We start from the raw sequence: 22,514 nt of genomic DNA, 5'->3' as shown, positions 1-22,514 counted from the left end.
TACCATCTACCTTCATACATGTAGTCTCGACCTTCATAGTAAAGTGACTCTGTGAAAGAAGAGAGTTATCAATTGCCAAAACTTGAATGGGAAGACCGAGAGGAGAGAAATCATAACCACAACTTAAAGTGAAATCATGGTCAACGAAAGGAAACCAAACAGACTCACTGCAGGAGTACGACTGGAGTTTACCAAACAAGGTGAACCCCTTTGCTGAAGAGCTGGAACATCTGAACACACATCCACAAAGAGGTAAAGCCAGCAAGAAGTGTAGTGAAGGGTGAACAAATAAAACCACAACCAGAATTAAAAGGGAAAACAGAAAGAAGACAAAACCAAGAAAGGAAAACAAAGACAATAGAAACCATCAGCATTTGGATTGGGAAGAAAGGGCAATTACTTAGCAGAAAGAGGAACCGACCACAGAGCAACAAGTCACTGGATTAAGTCCCCAAACTGAGCCATTACAGCTACCACCTATCAAAAAGGTAGGGTGCCCTTCTCATGAGTTTGTCCAGAAAGGAGGAGACCATGCATTGAGATCTCTTCATTATAGTATATGCCAGACACTGAAACAGTGGAGTCTTTCCCTTCTCCCATAAAATATAATGAATAATGCAGTATTCCATGGCCACTACTCATCTTCTTACTGCTGGGCTACAGGATTCAGGACTGAGGTTATCAGGTTCATAGGCATTCATGTTGTTAAACGCCCTAGAGCTAGATGAGATGGTTATATGGACAAGAAGCATCTACAAAAAAAAAACATGGTGGAGCTTTAAATCAAGAATAGGGTACAAGATGGCTTTAATGGGCAACTACATTTCAGCTGCTTTGTATAGTTTAGATAAATAACATATATTGCAGCCTTTAGGGTTGGTTCAATCTGACCTTGGACCCTAAAAGGTTGTGCACTCCTGTGTTATTATAGGGTATTAACTCACTCTGCAAAATAGATAAGAAACTGAAAACTGTAACTGACCTTGCTGGTTCCAGTATAGACTAGAGATTCTGATCTGCACCCTCTAATAGTTTCTGTGTGAGCAGAGATAGCCCTAGCAACAGACTAGAAGATGGTAGCTTGGACCTATGCTGCGTGAACCGGAGGACAGTGCAGGATGAAAATTGCCTACAAAAGGGAAAGTGTACTGAAAAAAAAGGAAAGAACCCAGAGTGAGTAAAGTAAACCACAAAATAAAAAATAAATAATTAACAACAACTGACATATCGGATCTAAACATACATATGTCGGTCCAGACTGGAACTGACTAATCAAAGAAAAAAGAGGAACTTCTTACATAATATACTCCTACAGAAACAATGGAGTATTCTGCCCTAGGCAAAAAAGTGAGATGAGAAACAGTAACGTCAATAGTGTATAAAAAATTATTTACTGAAAAACTCACATAAAATTCAAGGGTATATACCCTAAAGACAAACAAGATGGGTGTAGAAGGGAAAAGCCTGGCAGCACATATCATCACAAAGATCTCATGGCAAAAAGTGGATAAATAACAGCACAGAGCACAATGCAGAATAGCACATGTATCTCACCATAACAACTATATGTAACAGACAGGGATATAGAGATTACATGTGAAGAGATGATATATGCTAAAAAGGAAGTAAATCTGCATAGTCCTAAGCATAAAGTGCCACTCATAGTGCAGTGAAGTATCAATGCTTACCTATGTGGGAGAAATCTAAGTGACAGGCTGTGTTTGCCGTAGCCCCGACGCGCGTTTCGCTTGATGGGCTTCCTCGGGAAATAAAAAATATTGTATAAAGTACTGTTGGATTGTATGCTGCCTACTTCCTAAAAAGATATAGAAGGTAGGTGCAGATTAAAGAACAGAATCAGCAAGGAGGAAAACACCTAGCTGGAATTTGACTGGCTTTAAGCTACACCTACAGCAGAATGGAAAAAAACTATCACTTTCTGGAAATGCCAACAGAACAGGGCAAAAGAATATAACGCCGCACCTGAAAGGTGATAGGGCTGGCAAATGAAAACGCATGTGTTAGGCTAGGTTCACATTTCGTTTTTGGGTGATCGCTAACGGACAGCATTGCACGGCGAAAATGTCGCAATTAACGCCGTGCAACGGGTCCGTTAGCGCACCCATTGACAGCAATGTTCTTTTTGCCTGAAGCGCATCTCTAGCGCGTGCCTTTTTCAGCTCGCGCTTGCGATGTGCCGTTCTTTTGTAGCGCGCCTCGGACGCTGCTTGCAGCGTCCGCGGCGCACCCGAGGTCCGTTCCCCGCTCTTGCAGATCGGGGATCTGCGAGAGCGGGGACGTTAACGCGAACCCCAAACGCGACCCCTAAAAATACATTGCGTTAGCGCAATCCGCTAGCGCTAGCGCTAAACGGATTGCCCTAACGCAATGTGAACCTAGCCTTATGGTAAACAAACTACAGCCAGAATAGCAAAAGTCTAGAAACACAAAACATAGAGCAAAGAGCGTCCCAGAAAGTAACAAATTTTATTATGAAAAGTATTTATACACTGAAAACTGACAAAATAATAAGTATAATGACAAAGTACTGGATTTTTGACCTTTAACTTAGGAAGAAAACTATGTGATAAAGCATCAGTCTTAACATTCTTAGTACCAGGGAGATCTGTAACAGAGAAATCAAACCAAGCAAAAATATAGGGCCCACCGGGTCTGTCTAGTATTCAAGCCCTTAGCAACGTCAACATACAGTAAATTTTTATGATCAGTACAGACCATTACTCTATGCCTAGCCCCTCCAACCAATCCCTCCATTCCTCGAAAGCTTTTTTAACAGCCAAGAGTACCCAATCGCCAATATCATAGTTGGACTCTGCTTGTGAGAATCTCCGAGAAAAAGAAGCACGGGGTTGAAAGTAACTGTCCATCTTCTGCAAAAGAACAGTACCCATCCCCACAGAAGAAGCAGCTATCTCAATCCCAAAAGGCAAACTGACATTGGGTTGACTGACGATAGGAGTTTTAGAAAAGGCAGCTAAAGCATCAAAAGCCTCAAAGGAGCAAGAGGAAAACTCAGTACCCTTCTTGGTCATATCTGAAAAAGATTTGACTATAACTGAAAAGTTATTCATGAACTTACAATAATAATTAGCAAAACCTAAAAATCTCTGTAAAGCTTTAAGAATAGTAGGTTGTACCCAATAAAGAATGGCCTGTATCTTAACGGCATCCATCTGAGTACAATCATAAGACATTTGTTCAGTGAAGAACTCAGAATTCAGTCTCAGAAAAAAATCCTCAGAATTCGGAATAAAATCTGGAAGATGACATTTCAGCAACCAGGGCATACTTAACACACCTTTAGCTGGCATGGAAGGAAGAAGAACCATGTATGAAGTAGATTCTGTGTGTAACACACCCATTCTTATGATTACATTCTCAACCTTAGAAGTACCATGATTTTGGGTAAGGGGAGAATTATCAATTGCAGTTACTTCAATACGAAGATAAAGAGTTGAAACTGAAACTCAATAGCAAAATCACTGTCAATGAGATCTAAGGTGGCAGCTGAGTCAACAAATGTAGAGGTATCTATAACGCCATATTTGGTATTCAAAGACACAACCAGTAGTATGCATGAGAAATAACCTCAAACTTTTATAACCAGTCTCCATACATATTAATGATTCTTTTGTTTCTTTCTGTTTAACTTTAAGAAATTCTGAAACACTGAATCATTACATGTCCCCAGTATAGACAGAAATGAACAGGTGTTTCAAGTTTAATTCCATCCTTGAACTCTCAGCACGCCCCAATTTGCATTGGTTCTCATGCCTCAATAGGATGAGAGGGAGAAGTCACAAAAACACTCTTGAAAGCTTTCTTATCCCTAAGGCCGGCGTCACACTCAGCGTATGGAAATACGGTCCTTTTTTACGGCCGTAATATGCAGAAATGTTTCCAAAACACTTTTCCGTATTCAATGCGAGGATGCGATTTTTACGGACAAATGTATCCGTGTGTCATCCGTATGGCATCCGTATGGCTTCCGGACGGCAATTTTTTTGCGCAGGCTTGCAAAATGGACAAATCATGGATCCATTGGCTAAAATATTTCTAAAAACATATATACAGTCTATACACACATATATATTTATAGTTAATTCAGCGCAAGATAGCATAAAAGCCGGTAATTCAATTGCTGGCTTTTGCTCTCTCCTTCACAAACCTGACAGGATATAAGGCATGGTTTACATACAGTAAACCATCTCATATCCATTTTTTTTGCATATTCCACACTACTAATGTTAGTAGTGTGTATGTGCAAAATTTGGGCGCTCAAGCTTGTAAAATAAAGGGTTAAATCGCGGAAAAAATTGGTGTGGGCTCCCGCGCAATTTTCTCCGCCAGAGTGGTAAAGCCAGTGACTGAGGGCAGATATTAATAGCCTAGAGAGGGTCCATGGTTATTGCCCCCCCCCCGGCTAAAAACATCTGCCCCCAGCCACCCCAGAAAAGGCACATCTGTAAGATGCGCCTATTCTGGCACTTGGCCACTCCCTTCCCACTCCCGTGTAGCGGTGGGATATGGGGTAATGAAGGGTTAATGTCACCTTGCTATTGTAAGGTTACATTAAGCCAGGTTAATAATGGAAAGGTGTCAATTATGACACCTATCCATTATTAATCCAATAGTACGAAATGTTTAATAAAACACAGACACACATTATTACAAAGTATTTTAATGATATAAAGATTTAGGGTGTTATAATATTTTGTTATACTCTTAATCCACCTGAAGCCCCTCATTCTGTAAAAAAGGAAAAATAAAACATCAACAATATCCCATACCTTCCGTCGTTCAGTTAACCCCTTCAGATAGATTTACATCGTGAGACGTGACTGAACGACGGAAGGTATGGGATATTGATGATTTTTTATTTTTCCTTTTTTACAGAACGAGGGTCTTCAGGTGGATTAAGAGTATAATAAAATATTAAAACACCTGTGTCTTTATTTCATTAAAATACTTTGCAATAATGTGTGTGTTTTATTAACCATTTCGTACTATTGGATTAATAATGGAAAGGTGTCATAATTGACGCCTCTCCATTATTAACCTGGCTTAATGTCACCTTACAATAGCAAGGTGACATTAACCCTTCATTACCCCATATCCCACCGCTACACGGGAATGGGAAGAGAGTGGCCAAGTGCCAGAATAGGCGCATCTTACAGATGTGCCTTTTCTGGGGTGGCCGGGGGCAGATGTTTTTAGCTAGGAGGGGGCAATAACCATGGACCCTCTCTAGGCTATTAATATCTGCCCTCAGTCACTGGCTTTCCCACTCTGGTGGAGAAAATTGCGCGGGAGCCCACGCCAATTTTTTCCGCAATTTAACCCTTTATTTTACAAGCTAGAGCGCCCAAATTTTGCACATACACACTACTAACATTAGTAGTGTGGAATATGCAAAAAAAGGGATATGAGATGGTTTACTGTATGTAAACCATGTCTCATATCATGTCGGGTTTGTGAAGGAGATATGAAAAGCCGGCAATTGAATTACCGGCTTTTCTATAGAACACTGCTGCGTATTTCTCGCAAGTCACACTGCTGGTCCATGTGTAATCCATATTTTTCTTGCCCCCATAGACTTTCATTGGCGATTTTTTTGCTCAATAAGGTGACAAACGCAGCATGCTGCGATTTTCTACGGCCGTACAAGACTGTATAATACGGATCAGTAAAATACGGCAGATAGGAGCAGGGCCATCTGCCTCTCATACGTCCCTAAAACACGCCAGTGTGATGCTGGCCTAAGACTTCTGTCAAAATGCACTGCCAGTGGCATGGAATTGCGGCGCCCCAGTGTCCTGGTTGTTGCAGTGATGTCATTATCCTTTCAGGGGAGAAGTGATGTCATGTCTGAAGGCAATGAAAGACAACCACATTCAGGTATCACACACATGCAACTTGTTAACACTACAGACCAAAAGGAGGAGCTCTAAGCCTGTTTAGGGTGAACTTCCCTATTTAACATCCTGATCTGGAGGGAAAAAGGGGTTCAGTTCCTGTCAGGCAGGCAGGAAGACAGGAGCTATGCTGGCATGAAGTGCTGCAACTCCTGGGAAAAGACACTAAAAGGTGAACCTACTGCAGAGAGTGTGCAGGAAAGCAGAGCACAGGAGAGAAATATCAGAGGGAGATCAGCCAGGAACAAGCTGCTCCTTTCTGAGGCGCAGAAGCCGGTAGCCAGGAACACCGAGGGAGCAACTGTCTCTAAGCCTTGCTCCAGAGACCGGCAGGACTGTCAATTCCAAGTTGGCTGCCCGACCTTAATACCCAGGAGACACAGTGGCAACTTGTGGGGGTTGGGGCGTCTCTAGGGTCCCTATAAACAAGCCTCAGGCCATCAGTCATACGGGTTTGTCCTATCCATACCATCTGGGGGACAGAGAGGAAGAAATAACATCTAGAACATCTACAAGAGTTGTGAGTACCTTACTGAGAAGCTCAGCAGGGAGGTACTACAACACACAGGCGCTAGAGGAAGGCTACTGATTTCCACCTGGATAAGGGGACTCTGGAATTGCCTTCAGACCGACCAGACTCTGCCTGCCCTGTCATCTGGCGCTCCGGGCTGAGGATACCCTCTGAAGTCTCCAGTAAACAAGGTTAAAGACTGCAAACCTGTCTCCTCGTTCTTTATTGCACCTTGCCCATATATAAACTCTTTTACTGGACACTCCTGAGGGCCACGGGCCGGGTCAGCCACCGTGCCATCCCCCGAACCGCAGGACCAGGTGCCGAATACCCCATTGCCCTACTCTGGGGGCGATCCAGAATCATCCAGGGACTATAAGTCATCATATCGTATACCTGACTAGAAAGACCCTGGCAAAATTGACTGCAGATAGCTGGATCTTCCAGGAGGGTTCCACTGCCCAGCATCTGAAATGAGAGCAGTAGTCCTTCACACTACGATTTCCTTGGTCAACCTGTGGATCATTGATTCAGAAACAGCCTGGACCTCCACAGAGCAATGAAATAACAATACCCATGCATTTACTGTCTCCTCTGGATGAGGCAAGACAGAGATGAAAAATAACATACATGAAGAAAAATGGAAAACTTACGTAGGTCCCTGTCGAAACAATCCGATAAATTTACTGTAGTCTCAGAAGGTGGTTTTAGGGTGTAATAGAACCTACGCAGCAACCGTTAATACATGCTGTTGTTGCTGCTTGATATCTACCATCTCCAATGACAAGGATGGCAATTGCATGGTCAGAGCATCCACAGCATCCATGATGACTTTTCAGTACACAAAAATGGAGAGGGCTGGTGAGAATGTTATGATAGAGTTGCAACTTAATCAGGAAAAAAACTAAAAACTGCAACTGACCCTGACGATTACGATACAGACTAGAGATCCTGACCTGCAGTCTCTAATGGTCCCTACATGAGAGACACCAACAAAAGAGTACAGGACCACCAAATCAAATCCCAAGGCATAACACCTAGCTAGAATTCCACTGACTTGCTTTAAGCTACAGCACAATGGCTGAACATTCACAGGAAACTATCACCAGCAGGAAATGCCAGCAGGGGGGGACAGAATAAAAAGCCGCACCCCAAAGGTGATAGGGCAGACAAATGAAAATTCCTGTGTTATGCTAAACAGAATACAGCCAGAATAACAGAACCCAAATACCTGGAAAAAAAGGTGTGTCTTTTGTGGCTCAGGGGACAGAGAAGCCAACCACAAAGCAACAGGCTCAAGGGTTTGAACCCAGGAGCATGACATCTTGATATAGACAGTTCCAAACTAACACACAATTTCTCTAATCTCCTAGCAAAGTAGAAGTTATAGTAACTCACCACGTTTTATGTTATCACTTACAGTTGTGTGGATATCTTTTAAAAAATTGCTAGTGTTATTAGTACTTATTATGCATCAGTACCTTTCCTTTGCTGCATTCTGCACCTCAAAATAGACAGGGATTTTCCAATGTAAAATACTAGCATATCTCTAAAATATACCCACACAACTGTGAGTGATAACACAAGATTTCTGTGGTTCCAGTTTGGGCATGTCCAAATTCTGTTTTTCGGGGGTTTTAGATGGAACCCCTAGCAAAGTCATGAAAACATGGTGGTAACTGTTCTGTTTGATGAATTCTGTCATGAATCACACTCTTTGAGTATCTCCAGGCTCTTTATTCACATCATGTCTCAACCTCCATTACATGAATCAAGTGAACAACAACATCCAACAAGTTGCAAACAAAGAATATAGAACACACATAAAAGTAGTGAGACCCCTGGAGGCCACATGAACATATAACATATTGCTACATCCTTTCTCTTTTAACTGGAGGAACAATAAAAGATACTAAACTAAAGTATACTATGACAAAGTTAGAAATTAACCTAGTACGTCCAGTTAGATATAATCTTTGAGGTGCGCCGGCTTTTTGCTAATTCTGCCAGCTCTGGTAATATAAGATGTGTCCCTTTCTACATCTGGTACATATGGTAGTTCTTCTGATATTGTCTGTCTCTGGCCAGAGTCCTCACCCTGATGGTCAGCTGTCACTGTTGGTGCCTGACTTGTACTTTCTGCCTCGTTGTCTTGGGTGTCTGGATACTGTTCAAAAGGCCATGAATCATCTCTTTCTCGCGTTTTCCTCAAATGTCTCCGATTCCTCCTTAGTCTTCTTCCGTCGTCTGTTAGAATTTCGTAGGACCGAGGTCCCAGTTTCTGGACAACCCTTGCCTTTTGCCAGTGTTTGTCAAATGTGCCGCTTGGCTGCAGCCGAATGTTGTCATTTCTCTGGAGCTCAGGCAGATCCTTTGCCGATTTATTGTAATAGAAAGCTTGCCTCGCTTGATTCTTCTGTAATTTAGCTTCGATGTTTCCCAGCAGCTTTGGCTCTAACAGATGACACGCAGTTGGTACAAGTGTCTTTGTACGCCTACTCATGGGCCTCTGTGCCGGACTGCTGTCTAGGCCTTGGGTGGGTGTGTTTCTATGATCCAGTATAGACAGATATACATCAGCACCCGCCTGGTTAGCTTTCTGCATGAGTCTTTTGGCCGTTTTTACTGCTGACTCTGCTTTCCCATTACTCTGAGGATATCTCGGAGAAGACGTCTGGTGTTCAAATTCCCACTTCTTACTGAAAGTTTTGAATTCTTCCGACGTAAACTGTGCCGCATTGTCAGAGAAAACGATATCTGGAATGCCATACCTGGCAAAATGGGCCTTGAGTTTTTTAATCACTGTTCTCGCCCTTGTGTCCTGCACCAAATCAACCTCCCAGAAGTTAGAGAAATAGTCCACTGTAATCAGGTATTCTTTGTCATTCCATGTGAACAAGTCTGTTCCTATTTTTGACCAAGGCCTATGTGGAATTTCATGAGGTTGCAATGTCTCCTTTGGTTGCTTATCATTGCAGGATGCACATATTTCACATTGTGCTATGTAATTTTTTATGTGGTCATTCATTCCTGGCCAATAAACTGATTCTCGTGCACGACGTAGGCATCCTTCCATGCCTAAGTGAGAAGAGTGCAATGTTTTCAATATGTCTCTTCTGAGAACTTCAGGTATAACAGCCCTGTCTCCTTTAAAGATGATTCCTTGCTGCACTGACAATTCATCTCTTATGTGGAAGAATGGTGAGACTTCCCTCGGAGCATGCTGCTTGTATTTTGGCCAGCCCTGCAAGATGACAGTTTTTAAACTCTGGAGACTTTTATCCTTCTCTGTAAAAATCTGGATTTGCTTGACCTTTTCTTTTGACACTGCAAGGTAGTTACACATGTTGATGGTTTCAATGTCTTCCTCCTCATCCTTTGTGCTAGGAAGGTAAGCTCTGCTTAGCGTATCTGCAATCAGTAAGTCTCTTCCTGGACAGTACCCGATGTCAACATCATATTTCTGAAGTCGCAACAGCATGCGCTGTAGTCTCTTAGGGGCATTTAGTAATGGTTTCTTTGTAATGCTCTCCAATGGTTTGTGATCCGACTGCACTGTTACCCGTCGACCATAGGTGTACTGGTGAAACTTCTCCATCCCAAATACCACAGCCAGTAGTTCCTTCTCAATCTGCGCATATCCCTGCTCTGTTGTTGTAAGGGCTCTGCTTGCAAATGTAATTGGCTGCTTGTTCTGCATTAATGTGGCTCCAAGGCCTTTTTCCGAAGCATCACATTGTACCACCACTTCTCGATCTGGATCGAAATACTTTAGGGTTGCTGTATCTGCAATGGCATTCTTTACTGCTCGGAAAGCAGTCTCCTGGCTTTCTGTCCATTCTCAGTGCACATCTTTGTGGGTTAGCTGTCTCAGTGGCTCACACATGTCTGACAGATGTCTGCAAAATTTTGAGAGATAATTCACCATGCCCAAAAATCGTTGTACTCCAGAAACATCAGTAGGGGTAGGCAAATCTTGTATTGCTCTCACCTTTTCAGGATCCACTCTGACCCCAGTTGAAGTCAGTCGATGACCAATATAGGCCACTTCTGTCATTTTCAATTTGAATTTGTCCAAATTCAGCTTTATGTTTTTTTCTCTGCATCTGACCAAAAATTGTATCATCTTCTGATCGTGATCCTTGACTGCAGATTCCATATTTTCACCTTCTCCCACTATCAGGATATCATCCGCTATTGTCTTCACTCCAGTAAGTCCTTCCAAAGCCTGCATCAATTTCTGCTGGAATATCTCTGGAGCAGGTTTTAGTCCCATGGGCATTTTCAGCCATTTAAAGCGTCCAAATGGTGAAGAAAATGTTGTCAATAAACTTGAATCTTCAGTCAGGGCCACATGCCAGAATCCATTTTTTACATCACATACAGAAAATATTTTAGCCTTTGATAAATCTGGTAGGACATCATCTAATGTTGGCATTGGGTAATGGTTTCGTTTCAGCGCCTTGTTGAGTGGCTTAGGATCAATACATATTCTTAACTTGCCCGATGGTTTCTGCACTATGACCAAACTGCTGATCCAATCTGTGCTCTTATGGACTGGTGCTATCATGCCTCTTCTCTGTAGATCTTGCAGTTCTACTTTCAGCGGTTGCATTAAAGCTACAGGCACTCTTCTTGTGGGTAATCTGGTGGGCTGCACTGTGTTGTCAATTTCTAGCCTATATTTACCTTCAAAGCACCCATCACCTTCAAAAACATCAGCATACTCTGCTTTTATTTTCTGCATGTCCAAGTTGTGCTCTGCATTTAGTTTTGGATTTTGTATATCCTGGGCAACTTCAACAGACATAATGTTCTGAGACTGTACTTTTATTAAGTCCATTGCCTGAACTGCTTTTACTCCCAGTAATGGTACATGGTTACCACCCCGTAACACGGTAAATTCAACTCTATAACTCTTTCTGTTACATGGGTTTCGTATTTTTAGCTTACATGTCCCCATTGGTTTCAGAACACTTTTGTTGTACATCACCAGTACCTTGTCAGTTGGCTCAATAGAAACCTGTTTGTTTAGCAGATCAAATGAAATTACATTGCAGCTTGCTCCACAATCCAGCTGAAATTTAATGGGCTTCTCATCCAACAAGAATGTTGCATAAAGCTGCTTGGCATCCTTCACTACTGACTGCCCGACTACATTGACTTTCTCTGTTGTAGACTGCATTTGTAGCCATGTAATGTCCTCTGCACTGTCAGTGTCTGGTGTCACAGCGTGGAGCTGTCTGTACTGTTTGCCTCTTCCCTGCCTGCAGACAGCAGTGTAATGATTCTTCTTGCCACATGACCTGCAGGTTTCCCCATATGCTGGACACTTGGTTTTGTCTCTCTCATGTCTTTTCCCACAATACTTGCAGTGGACAGTGTTTATAGGGTAGTCTGGTCCTGTCTTTCCTTTCATAGATACTGCATGTACTTTGTCATCATCATTCTCACTGGTGCCTGCCATCATCTTCAGGCTGTGCTGTGTGAGCTCCGCAGCCCTGCAGATTTGCATACATTTCTCTAAAGTCATGGCTTCCTCTCTCAGTAATCTTTCTTTGAGATGACTGTCCGTTATGCCACACACCATTCTGTCCTTGATTAGACTGTCCCTGATCTCTCCAAAGCCACATGTTTCTGCAAGTCTCCTCAGCTCTGTCAGATATCTGTCCACATTTTCACCATCCTCCTGATGTCTTGTGAAAAACTTATATCTTTCCACTGTCTCATTCTTCTTTGGGTCACAGTGTTTATCAAATGCCTGCACAATGTCTGCTAGGAGGAGGTTGTCTGTGTCTGGGAGCAAGGTGTGGGCTAATTCTCTGCCATTTTCCCCAATTAGGTAATAAAACAGCTTTACTTTCCGTTTGTCGTCAGTGGGGCCCACAGTCAGATCCACATACAGTGTAAACTCTTCCTTCCAATGTCTCCAGGTCTGGGACAGATTACATGAAGTGACATCCAGTCTCTGAGGGGGCTTCAGACCAGTCTCCATTTTGCTGTACTGTCAGGGAATCTGTACTTACAGTTGCAGTGATCTGTGCAGTTCCAGCCTCATATAAGCTCTGAGAATTTGTAGGTTCTGTGCCCGGCTGCCACCATGTTCTGTTTGATGAATTCTGTCATGAATCACACTCTTTGAGTATCTCCAGGCTTTTTATTCACATCATGTCTCAACCTCCATTACATGAATCAAGTGAACAACAACATCCAACAAGTTGCAAACAAAGAATATAGAACACACATAAAAGTAGTGAGACCCCTGGAGGCCACATGAACATATAACATATTGCTACAGTAACATAACATGAGCACACACATTCTCTGTGCCAATCAAAGGTAGTCTGACATATTCAAATGATGGAAATGTGTATCACAGAATTAAAAGAAATGTATAAAAATACTGTAAAAAACACTTCTTCATTAATTTACTCTCAAAGATGTAATTTTAAAGGGTCATTTAATTATTGTCATATATATATATATTTACCATTAATGACATAAGTTGATAACATCCATATTTCATGGGTTTTGACTTCCATTTGCTTGGTCGTTAACAGTGTTTCAGTGTCACAGTTGGAAACATGTAGTTTTCGTTGTGTAGAATACCTTACATTGTCAGATTGATTGTGGGTAGTGGTAGACTGGAGCATTTGTTACACCTTGTGGTTATTACAGAAATATCTTTCACAACGGGTGCTATCATGGTGATTAGTGTAGAATACTGTCCATATGGGCTTCTTGCTTACAACTTTGGTAATACAGACAAATGAGCTGAATTCCCTTCATCAGCTGTAGACATTTGAGTTATTTGGAGTAAAAGTCAGAGACAGGTTGTCTGCTACCTTCATCTTCCAACTGGAATTATGTCTCTGTATGTCTTATATTAAAAGAACACTGTGTAATGCTATATCATAAAATATCATTGCTATCCAAAATGTTCTTTACTAGCTAGTAGAAGCTCCACCTGTCTCTATTGACTTTTAACTTGAAATACCTTACCGTAGATTAAGGTTTCTTAATCATGTTCTACTTGGACCTCATCAGACAGGCAATATATAGCCAGGGCCTCACCCGACAAAGCAAAATGATGTCTAAGGTTCACGAGATAGACTAAATGAGGTCTTGGCCTCACTAGATAAATCAAAATGATATCTTAAGCACCATGAGACAGACCAAAATTCTGTCTGGGCCTCACTGTCAAGCACAGTGTGAGACACACAAAGTGCAACATAAATGGATGAGGGGAATATATATGAATGGATATCCTGGTATGCATGGCCCCCTCATCCCTACCCTGGTATGCATGGCTCCCTCATCCCTATCCTGGTATGCATGGATACCTCACCCCTATCCTGATATGCATGGCCCCCACATCCCTATCCTGGTATGCATGGCCCCCTCATCGCTATCCTGGTATGCATGCCCCCCTCATCCCTATTATTATTATTTATTATTATAGCTCCATTTATTCCATGGCGTGTTACATGTGAGGAGGGGTATACATAATAAAAACAAGTACAATAATCTTAAACAATACAAGTCACAACTGGTACAGGAGGAAAGAGGACCCTGCCTGCGAGGGCTCACAATCTACAAGGGATGGGTGAGGATACAATAGGTGCGGGTAGAGCTGGTCGTGCAGCGGTTTGGTCGATCGGCGTTAACTGCAGGTTGTAGGCTTGTTGGAGGAGGTGGGTCTTCAGGTTCTTTTTGAAGGTTTCAATGGTAGGCGAGAGTCTGATATGCTGTGGTAGAGAATTCCAGATTAGGGGTGATGTGTGAGAGAAATCTTGTATGCGATTGTGGGAAGAGGAGATAAGAGGGGAGTAGAGAAGGAGGTCTTGTGAGGATCGGAGGTTGCATGCAGGTAAGTACCAGGAGACGAGGTCACAGATGTATGGAGGAGACAGGTTGTGGATAGCTTTGTATGTCATGGTTAGGGTTTTGTACTGGAGTCTCTGGGCAATGGGGAGCCAGTGAAGGGATTGAAATAGTGGAGAGGCTGGGGAGTAGCGGGGGGACAGGTGGATTAGTCTGGCAGCAGTGTTTAGAATAGACTGAAGGGGTGCGAGAGTGTTCGAGGGGAGGCCACAGAGCAGGAGGTTGCAGTAGTCAAGGCGAGAGATAAGGGCATGGACTAGGGTTTTTGCAGATTCTTGGTTTAGGAATGTACGGATCCGTGAAATATTTTTGAGTTGAAGGCGGCAGGAAGTGGAGAGGGCTTAGATATGTGGTTTGAAGGAGAGATCAGTGTCAAGGATTACCCTGAGGCAGCGAGCTTGTGGGACTTGGGAGATGGGGCAGCAGTTTACTTTAATGCATAGGTCCATTGGGGGGGTCGCGTGAGATGGGGGAAAGATGATGAATTCTGTTTTGTCCATATTATGTTTTAGAAATCAGAAATCTAGTGGAGAAGAAGGATAAAATAGCGGACAGACATTGAAGGATTCTGGTTAGTAGGGTGGTGATATCTGGTCCAGAGATGTAGATCTGCGTGTCATCAGCATAGAGGTGATACTGAAAGCCATGAGATTCTATGAGCTGTCCCAGGCCAAAGGTGTAAATGGAGAAGAGCAGAGGCCCTAGGACTGAACCTTGCGGGACTCCGACAGACAGGGGGCGAGGTGAAGAGGTGGTGTGTGAGTGGGAGACGCTGAATGTCCGGTCTGTTAGGTATGACGAGATCCAGGATAGGGCCAAGTCTGTGATGTCAAGGGATGAGAGGGTCTGTAGTAATAGGGAATGGTCCACTGTGTCAAAGGCAGAGGAGAGGTCCAGGAGGAGGAGGACAGAGTAGTGTCGCTTGCTCTTGGTGGTTAATAGGTCATTGGTGACCTTAATTAAGGCAGTTTCAGTGGAGTGGTGTGACCGGAAGCCAGATTGTAAGAAGTTGAAGAGGGAGCAGGAAGAGAGATGGGAAGACAGTTCAAGATGGACATGTTGTTCCAGTAGTTTTGAGGCATAGGGGAAAAGTGATATAGGGCGATAGCTAGATACAGAGGATAGGTCAAGAGAGGGCTTTTTGAGGAAAGGTGTGATTGAGGCATGTTTAAAGCTTGAGGGGAAAACACCAGTTGTTAGTGATAGTTTGAAAAGATGGGTTAGGGTTGGGATGAAGACTGTGGTGAGGTTTGGGATGAAGTGGGATGGGATCGGGTCAAGTGCACAGGTGGTGAGATGCGATCTTCAGAGTAGAGTGGAGAGTCGATCTTCTGTAATGATGGAGAAGCTGATTTTGGAGATGGAGGGCTGAGAAGTTGGGAGGAAAGGCTCTGGGGTTGTTGACCAAAACTGTCTCTGATGTTATCTATCTTCTGCTTGAAAAATGAGGCAAAGTCTTCATCTGAGATGAGTGGGGAGGGAGGAGGTGCTGGGGACGGAGGAGAGAATTGAAGGTGTTGAATAACTGTTTAGGGTTGTGAGACAGGGAGGATATGAGAGATGAGAAGTAGATTTGTTTTGCTGTGGCGAGTGTGGTCTTGAAAGTAGTGAGGGACTGTTGGAATGCGATAAAGTGCTCGTTGGAGTGGGATCTTTTCCATCTTCTGCATGGCCCCCTTATCCCTATCCTGGTAGGAATGGTCCCACTCATCCCTATCCTGGCAGGAATGATTGCTCTCATCCCTATACTAGTATGCATGACCCCATCTCTATCCTGGTATGCAGGTCCCCCCATCTCTTCCTAGTATGCATGGCCCTATCCCTATCCTGGTATGCATGGCCCCATCCTTATCCTGGTATGCAAGGCCCCCATCTTGTTCTAGTATGTATGTCCCCATCACTATCCTGGTATGCAGGTCCCCCATCTCGTCCTAGTATGCATGGCCCCAATCCTATCCTGCTATGCAAGGCCCCCATCTTGTAATAGTATTCATGGCTTCATTCCTATTCCAGTATGATTGGTCTCCATTCAGGTCCTGGTATGCATGGCCCCATTCTAATAATTGGCCCCACCCCAATCCTGGTAAGCATGGCCCCATCAGAAAACAATTAAAAAAAATTACACTTACCTTCCTGGCGCTCCCTCGCAACATCTTGTTCCAATGCCAGCAGCTGCTTTATGCTTGTAGCTCATGGCAGGGACGTCATGCGCTGCTCACAAGCAGAGTACAGCTGCCGGAATACTCACAACTCTGCACGCCGGGACTGTGTGCGCAGAGAGCAGTTTGTATTCATTGCTCTTCATTAGCTTGCAGTGTCAGCTGCCGGCCTCATGCTTCTGCCAGCGGTCACATGTGCCGCTACTTAAGAGAAATGAATTATCTGCTCTCTGGGCATGGACAGAGGTGAATATTAATTTCTCTTAAGTAGTGGCACACATGACCGCTGGTAGCAGCAGAAAGCCGACAACTAACACTGTGCGTGCTACTGAGGAGCAATGTATACTCACTACTCTCTGCGCGCACAGTCCCAGCGTGCAGAGCAGTGAGTATTCCGGCAGCTGTGCTGTGCTTGTGAGCAGTGCATGATGTCCCTGCCATGCGCTGCTTACAAGCATAAAGCAGCTGCTGGCAATAGAGCAGGATGCTGCGAGGGAGAGCCAGAAAGGTAAGTGTAATGATTTTTTTAAATGTTTTCTGATGGGGCCATGCTTATTAGAATGGGGGTGGGTGGGGGCCAATCATAAGGATGGGGTTTGCATATCAAGATCGGGGTTGGGGGCCAATCATACCAAGATACTATTATTAAAGAGAAACAACTATTCATTGCCATCCACGCCCATGGGCATGGAATGCAGTGAATATTCATTTCTCTTTAGCAGCGGGCACAGGAGTTAGTCGCAATCGCCGGATCCAGCCTCCTGTGACCACTGCTCCTCTGATGCCTCTCCCACACCTCCCCACCACAGCCAGAGCAGGTACATCCAGACTATAAGACGCACTCCCCATTTTCCTCCACATTTTTGGAGGAAAAAAGTGCGTCTTATAGTCAGAAAAATGCAGTATATCTCAAGTACAGAAAACAATAACGAATATATTCATTATTGTTTTTTGCACTTGAGATATATGTGCTTTGATAATGTTATTCCCAGTATCTGTGCCCACCCTTAATTTTTCATTTATTTTCATTTGCATCCAGACCAGGTTGCACTTTACTATAGGAATTAGAGTGAGAGATTTTTCATTTATATCTAGTCTCTGCGAACCTTCACAGTTGTTACATGCAAATTACATGCCTGCAGGTTTTCCTATTTAGTTCCTACACTGACCTATCTATCTCTGGGGGCTTGCGCATCTATCCAATCCTTTATCTCTGTTCTAATAAAACTCTACCTGCCCTACTGTCCCTAAATTGGTTTCTCACCAATCGCCAAGCAGGAAACCTAAGCCCTGTGTATCCCGAGAGCGAAGACCTGTATAGGAAGGGGGTGAGATAAGCACTGGTCAGACCCCACTGTAAACTAAAAACAAAAATGTAGACAGACAAGAGGAATGAACTTAGCATGAGCAGACTCAGAGAGGTAACACCAAACGTCCTCAAACAGCTCCAGAGAGGAAGTTAGCTGACTGCTATAGCTCCAAGCCTTCACAATGGAAAAATGTGAATATCAATGGTGACTCTGTGCACCAGACAGGGGATTTATAAATACCCAGGTCCAGTTATGTCAACTAGAGCTGGAGGGAGGTTGCCACTGGGTCCAAGAGTCAGAAGGATTAAGGAGGCATCTGTAATGCCAAACGAAGAGACCCTCTGCAGCCAGATGCAGAACGACAGTCGGATGCATCTGATACAGTTGTGACACTCACCATCAGTAGTGAAGTCCATACTAAACTGTAAATATTTCACAATTTTCCCCTTTCCTCAAAGTAAAGCATGTTGTTACACGAGAGATTGCTGCAATCATAGGAACTGGTAATAACCAAAACTGGACAAGGAAGCCCATACGAGAAGATAGCGATTGAAACACTAATGGTCGTTTTTTAATCTATACATGACTTACCCAAATACTTTAATATTAAATAGGTAAATACAATTCAAAACCAACCATAACTATGAATAAATTGAGGTACTGGGCAGTATGGTCTACTTACTTGTTCATTGATGATGGCATACACTGGTGGGTATGGGTAGTCTTAAACTACAGCACTTTATTGGTTACTCAGGCTGTGAGGGTTTCTTTCCTTAATTCTGATTTTGTCATGGACAAACATTGGATATCAATGGCTATACTTATGCTCCGAGTTACTTTATTAATTTGCCATTTTATAATAATTATATTATTGTATATAATTTCATAATTATGTATTTGATTAAGGTTTGTTTGTATGTCTATGTGGGCACTGTATCCCTTGTTTCTGATCAATTGATTACATTCGATATATTTATTTTTTATTATTGTTTTGCCATGGTGTAATTTACTGATGAGCACACTACCTTTTCCTTTTTCTTCGGGTTTTATGGGGTGGTTTTAATATTTTTCCCCACTTCTATAATGGTGTGTATATTTAGTTGTAATCAATAACATTTCCATATATCCATAGTTATGGATGGTTTTGGAATTTATTTATTTAACATAGGAAGGAATGTGTTGCATAAGATTACTTATACGAAACAATTGCTCCTCTGCTGCGCCTCACCAAAAACTAAGGAGCACTCTTTAGTGAGGACAACCTCACAGTTTGAGAAGCACTGTAGACCATGTATAGCTAAATTTGGCCTCAACAGAAGACCTAGGATGCCTCACATTTGGGCTCATGCACACAGCTGTACTGGCCTCTGCACAACCTCTGAGGTTCTCTTGTGTGGTGGAGCCCTTACTATGCCAGGTTTACATTAATACAGTGTTATGGTAAGGTGTGCAGGCCAGGTTATATCTAGTAACTGTTCCCTCTGCATTACTACCAGGTCTCTCATTACAAATCTATATATTAGAAATAACTATAATAAATACTGACAGCCACTTTCGGTATACTACCTTCTGCGGTGAAAAAGCTAACTCAGTGCAATGAGTGCATGATTTAGTTTACAATAAAAACCTGACAGCCACTATGCAACTTAGGGGCAAGTTCATCAAACATAGTGAGCCACAATCTGGAGTAAAATTGCTTGAAATGTTGCATTTTTTTTTATAGAAAAGGGGGTGTAATTTAACAGAAGTGTGGCCTGACAAATGTATCATAGTTTAAGGGTACGTTCTCATAATCCAGATGTAGCAGCGTTTTGGATGCAGCTCATTATATGGCTCATCTCACTCCCCTCTCATCCTGTATGCATGGCTCATCTCACCCCCCTCCCATCCTGTATACATGGCTCATCTCACCCCCCTCCCATCCTGTATGCATGGCTCATCTCACCCCCCCTCCCCATCCTGTATGCATGGCTCATCTCACCCCCCTCCCATCCTGTATGCATGGCTCAGCTCACCCCCCCATCCTCCCGTCCTATATGCATGGCTCATCTCACCCCCCCTCCAATCATGTTTGCATGGCTCATCTCTCCTCCGCTCCCCTCCCCCCTGTATGCATGGCTCGGCTCCCCGCTCCCATCTTGCATGGCTCGGCTCCCTGTCCTCCTTCATCCTCCTCCCATCCTCCCTGGCTGCCATACTCACCTTTCCTACACCACGCCGAACATCCCTCCATCTCTGCCCCGGCACAGCACCTTCTTCCTGCGTGAGCGGTCACGTGGTACCGCTCATTAAGTTCATGAATACGCGTCCATATTCATCACCTTAATGAGCGGTACCACGTGACCGCTCACATGGGATGAGCTGCCGGCGCTCAGACCAGGCATCGCTGGAGTAGGGTGAGTATGATGTCTTCAAGGAGGCAGGGAGGCAGGCGGGCAGGCAGGCGGGTGGGCAGACAGGCGGGCGGTCGGTGACCCCGGACTTTAATTTAAAAAAACAGAAAAGAAACTTGCTAAGGTGCCACCCCCCGCATCTTCCTGCCCTAGGCACGTGCCCTCAAGTGCCTAGTGGCAAATACGGCCCTCGGTGCAAGTACAATGGAATGAGCCTTGGCTGTTGGGTTGAGATGGTCACTAATCTGAGCTAACTACTTGTTGATTATCACCTTCTGTAATGAGCTCCATTTTAATGCTGCTCGCTGGACTAGCTTGGCAAAATGTTGAGCTAACTCTGGCAAGATGTAAGGCAGGCATGCTTTGAAAAGTGAAATGTTGCAATTGCAATCCATTTGGCAATGATGACTCAAGTGTGATGAGAAGTCAAAGAAATCATCCAAAGGTCAAGCGTGGACTCCTGCAAGGAAGTTTGGACTTCACTAGATATTCAGGTCATGGACTTCAGTATAGTCATTGTTCAGCAATGAAGTAGAGTAGCCAGATAGGTCACAACCATATAGATGTAAGGAACAACAAATCCAGAACAAAAGTCAGAAAAGTTAGAAGTCCATTGCAGAGGTCAAACCAGAGAAATGAATAGGAGCAGAAAAATCCAAAAAGCAAAAGAAGAGGCAGAGTCTAAACACAAGTCACTATGACATCATCCCATCTTCAGGGCAGAGTCAGGAGTGCTCAGGATGATTAGAGTAGTAGTTTAAGAACATTAGTGAATTCACAAGGTAGAAGAAAACATAGTCACTTCACTGTAGAAGTTAATAATGGACATCATGGCCCAATTCATTAACACTGGCTTTATACTGGCCATCCTTAAAGAATGGGTATGGCAGAGTAAGAGGAGCCAAATTCACTAAGAGATGCACTCAGCTTAATAAATCAGGTATATCTTACAAGTGCCTCTGTGCAGACGGGAGTGACATTTTTGGCATAAGGTATGCCCCGTCTGGTAATTAAATAGATGGCCGAATGTTGCAACTCCACCGTCATGCCCCAGTTCCACATGCTTTGGCAGAGCTGGCCAAGACTGGTAAGGCATCTCATTGCTCAGAAATTTAGTAATTTTTCAAAGTGTTTTATGACAGAAGACACTTTGATGTATCAGCCCCACATGTTTTTTTTGGGGTATTGTGAGAAATCAGGGACAAATCATCAACTCACGGAATAGTAATTTTCTGTGTAACATGATTGGCACAACATAGACTTTCTCTCCAACACAGTAGTTTTGGTTCAAAATTACAATTATACATAGTTATATAGTTATTAAGGTTGAAGGAAGACTTTAAGTCCATCTAGTTCAACCCATAGCCTAACCTAACATGCCCTAACATGTTGATCCAGAGGAAGGCAAAAAAAACCCATGTGGCAAAGAGTAAGCTCCACCTTGGGGAAAAAAATTCCTTCCCGACTGCACATACGGCAATCAGACTAGTTCCCTGGATCAACGCCCTATCAAGGAATCTAGTGTATATACCCTGTAACATTATACTTTTCATAAGTTCAGTAAAAAATAAATTCTCTGCTCTCTGGCCTCTAAATAAACACTTTCATTGTCCACCACATTGAGCATAGTGCAGGAGTGTGATTCAAATTTTAAGCAACAACAAGTTTCCTTATTTCTACTCTAATAACTACATAATATAATTTTCAAGAAGTTTCTATCATGACTTAGTCCTAAACAAATGTAAGGACATGCTGAGAATTGTTGTATCACAAGACAAAATGCTGAAACCTTGTAAATTTGCATAGGACTGCTAAAACACAGTCAGAGACAGAAAACATAATGATCTTCAGGGACTTACCAATTACGTAATCGCTGATTTGAACCACTAATGGTCTTTTTTCTTCTTCTCCATTCGGTCCAGACTTTAATAACTATTTCCAGCTACTGTATGTCTTGCCTCTTCAGAGTTTGCCACCCTGACATCTTCATTTCTGCCCTTCTATAGTAAATCTTCACTATATAAACGCAGACTTCTTATATGCCAAACACTGTGCCCCCTAACAATAATATGGCCACTCTGTCAAAATTACAATGCTACATACTGTGCCTTCCTGAAATAATACTGCAACACACTGTGCCACTTATCAATGATAGCTTCACACACTATGCCGTCTACAAATAATTCTGCCACACGCTAGCGCCTAAAATTAATACTGTCACGCAGTACCCCCTAAGAATAATACTGCCACACACAGTGCCCTCTGAGTTACAATACATACTGTGAATTTTAACTGTGACCCCAGAATTGAATTACACTATG

The sequence above is a fragment of the Ranitomeya variabilis genome, chromosome 5, assembly GCF_051348905.1.
Source record: "Ranitomeya variabilis isolate aRanVar5 chromosome 5, aRanVar5.hap1, whole genome shotgun sequence".
Taxonomy (NCBI): Eukaryota; Metazoa; Chordata; class Amphibia; order Anura; family Dendrobatidae; genus Ranitomeya; species Ranitomeya variabilis.
This window is presented reverse-complemented; position numbering follows the sequence as displayed.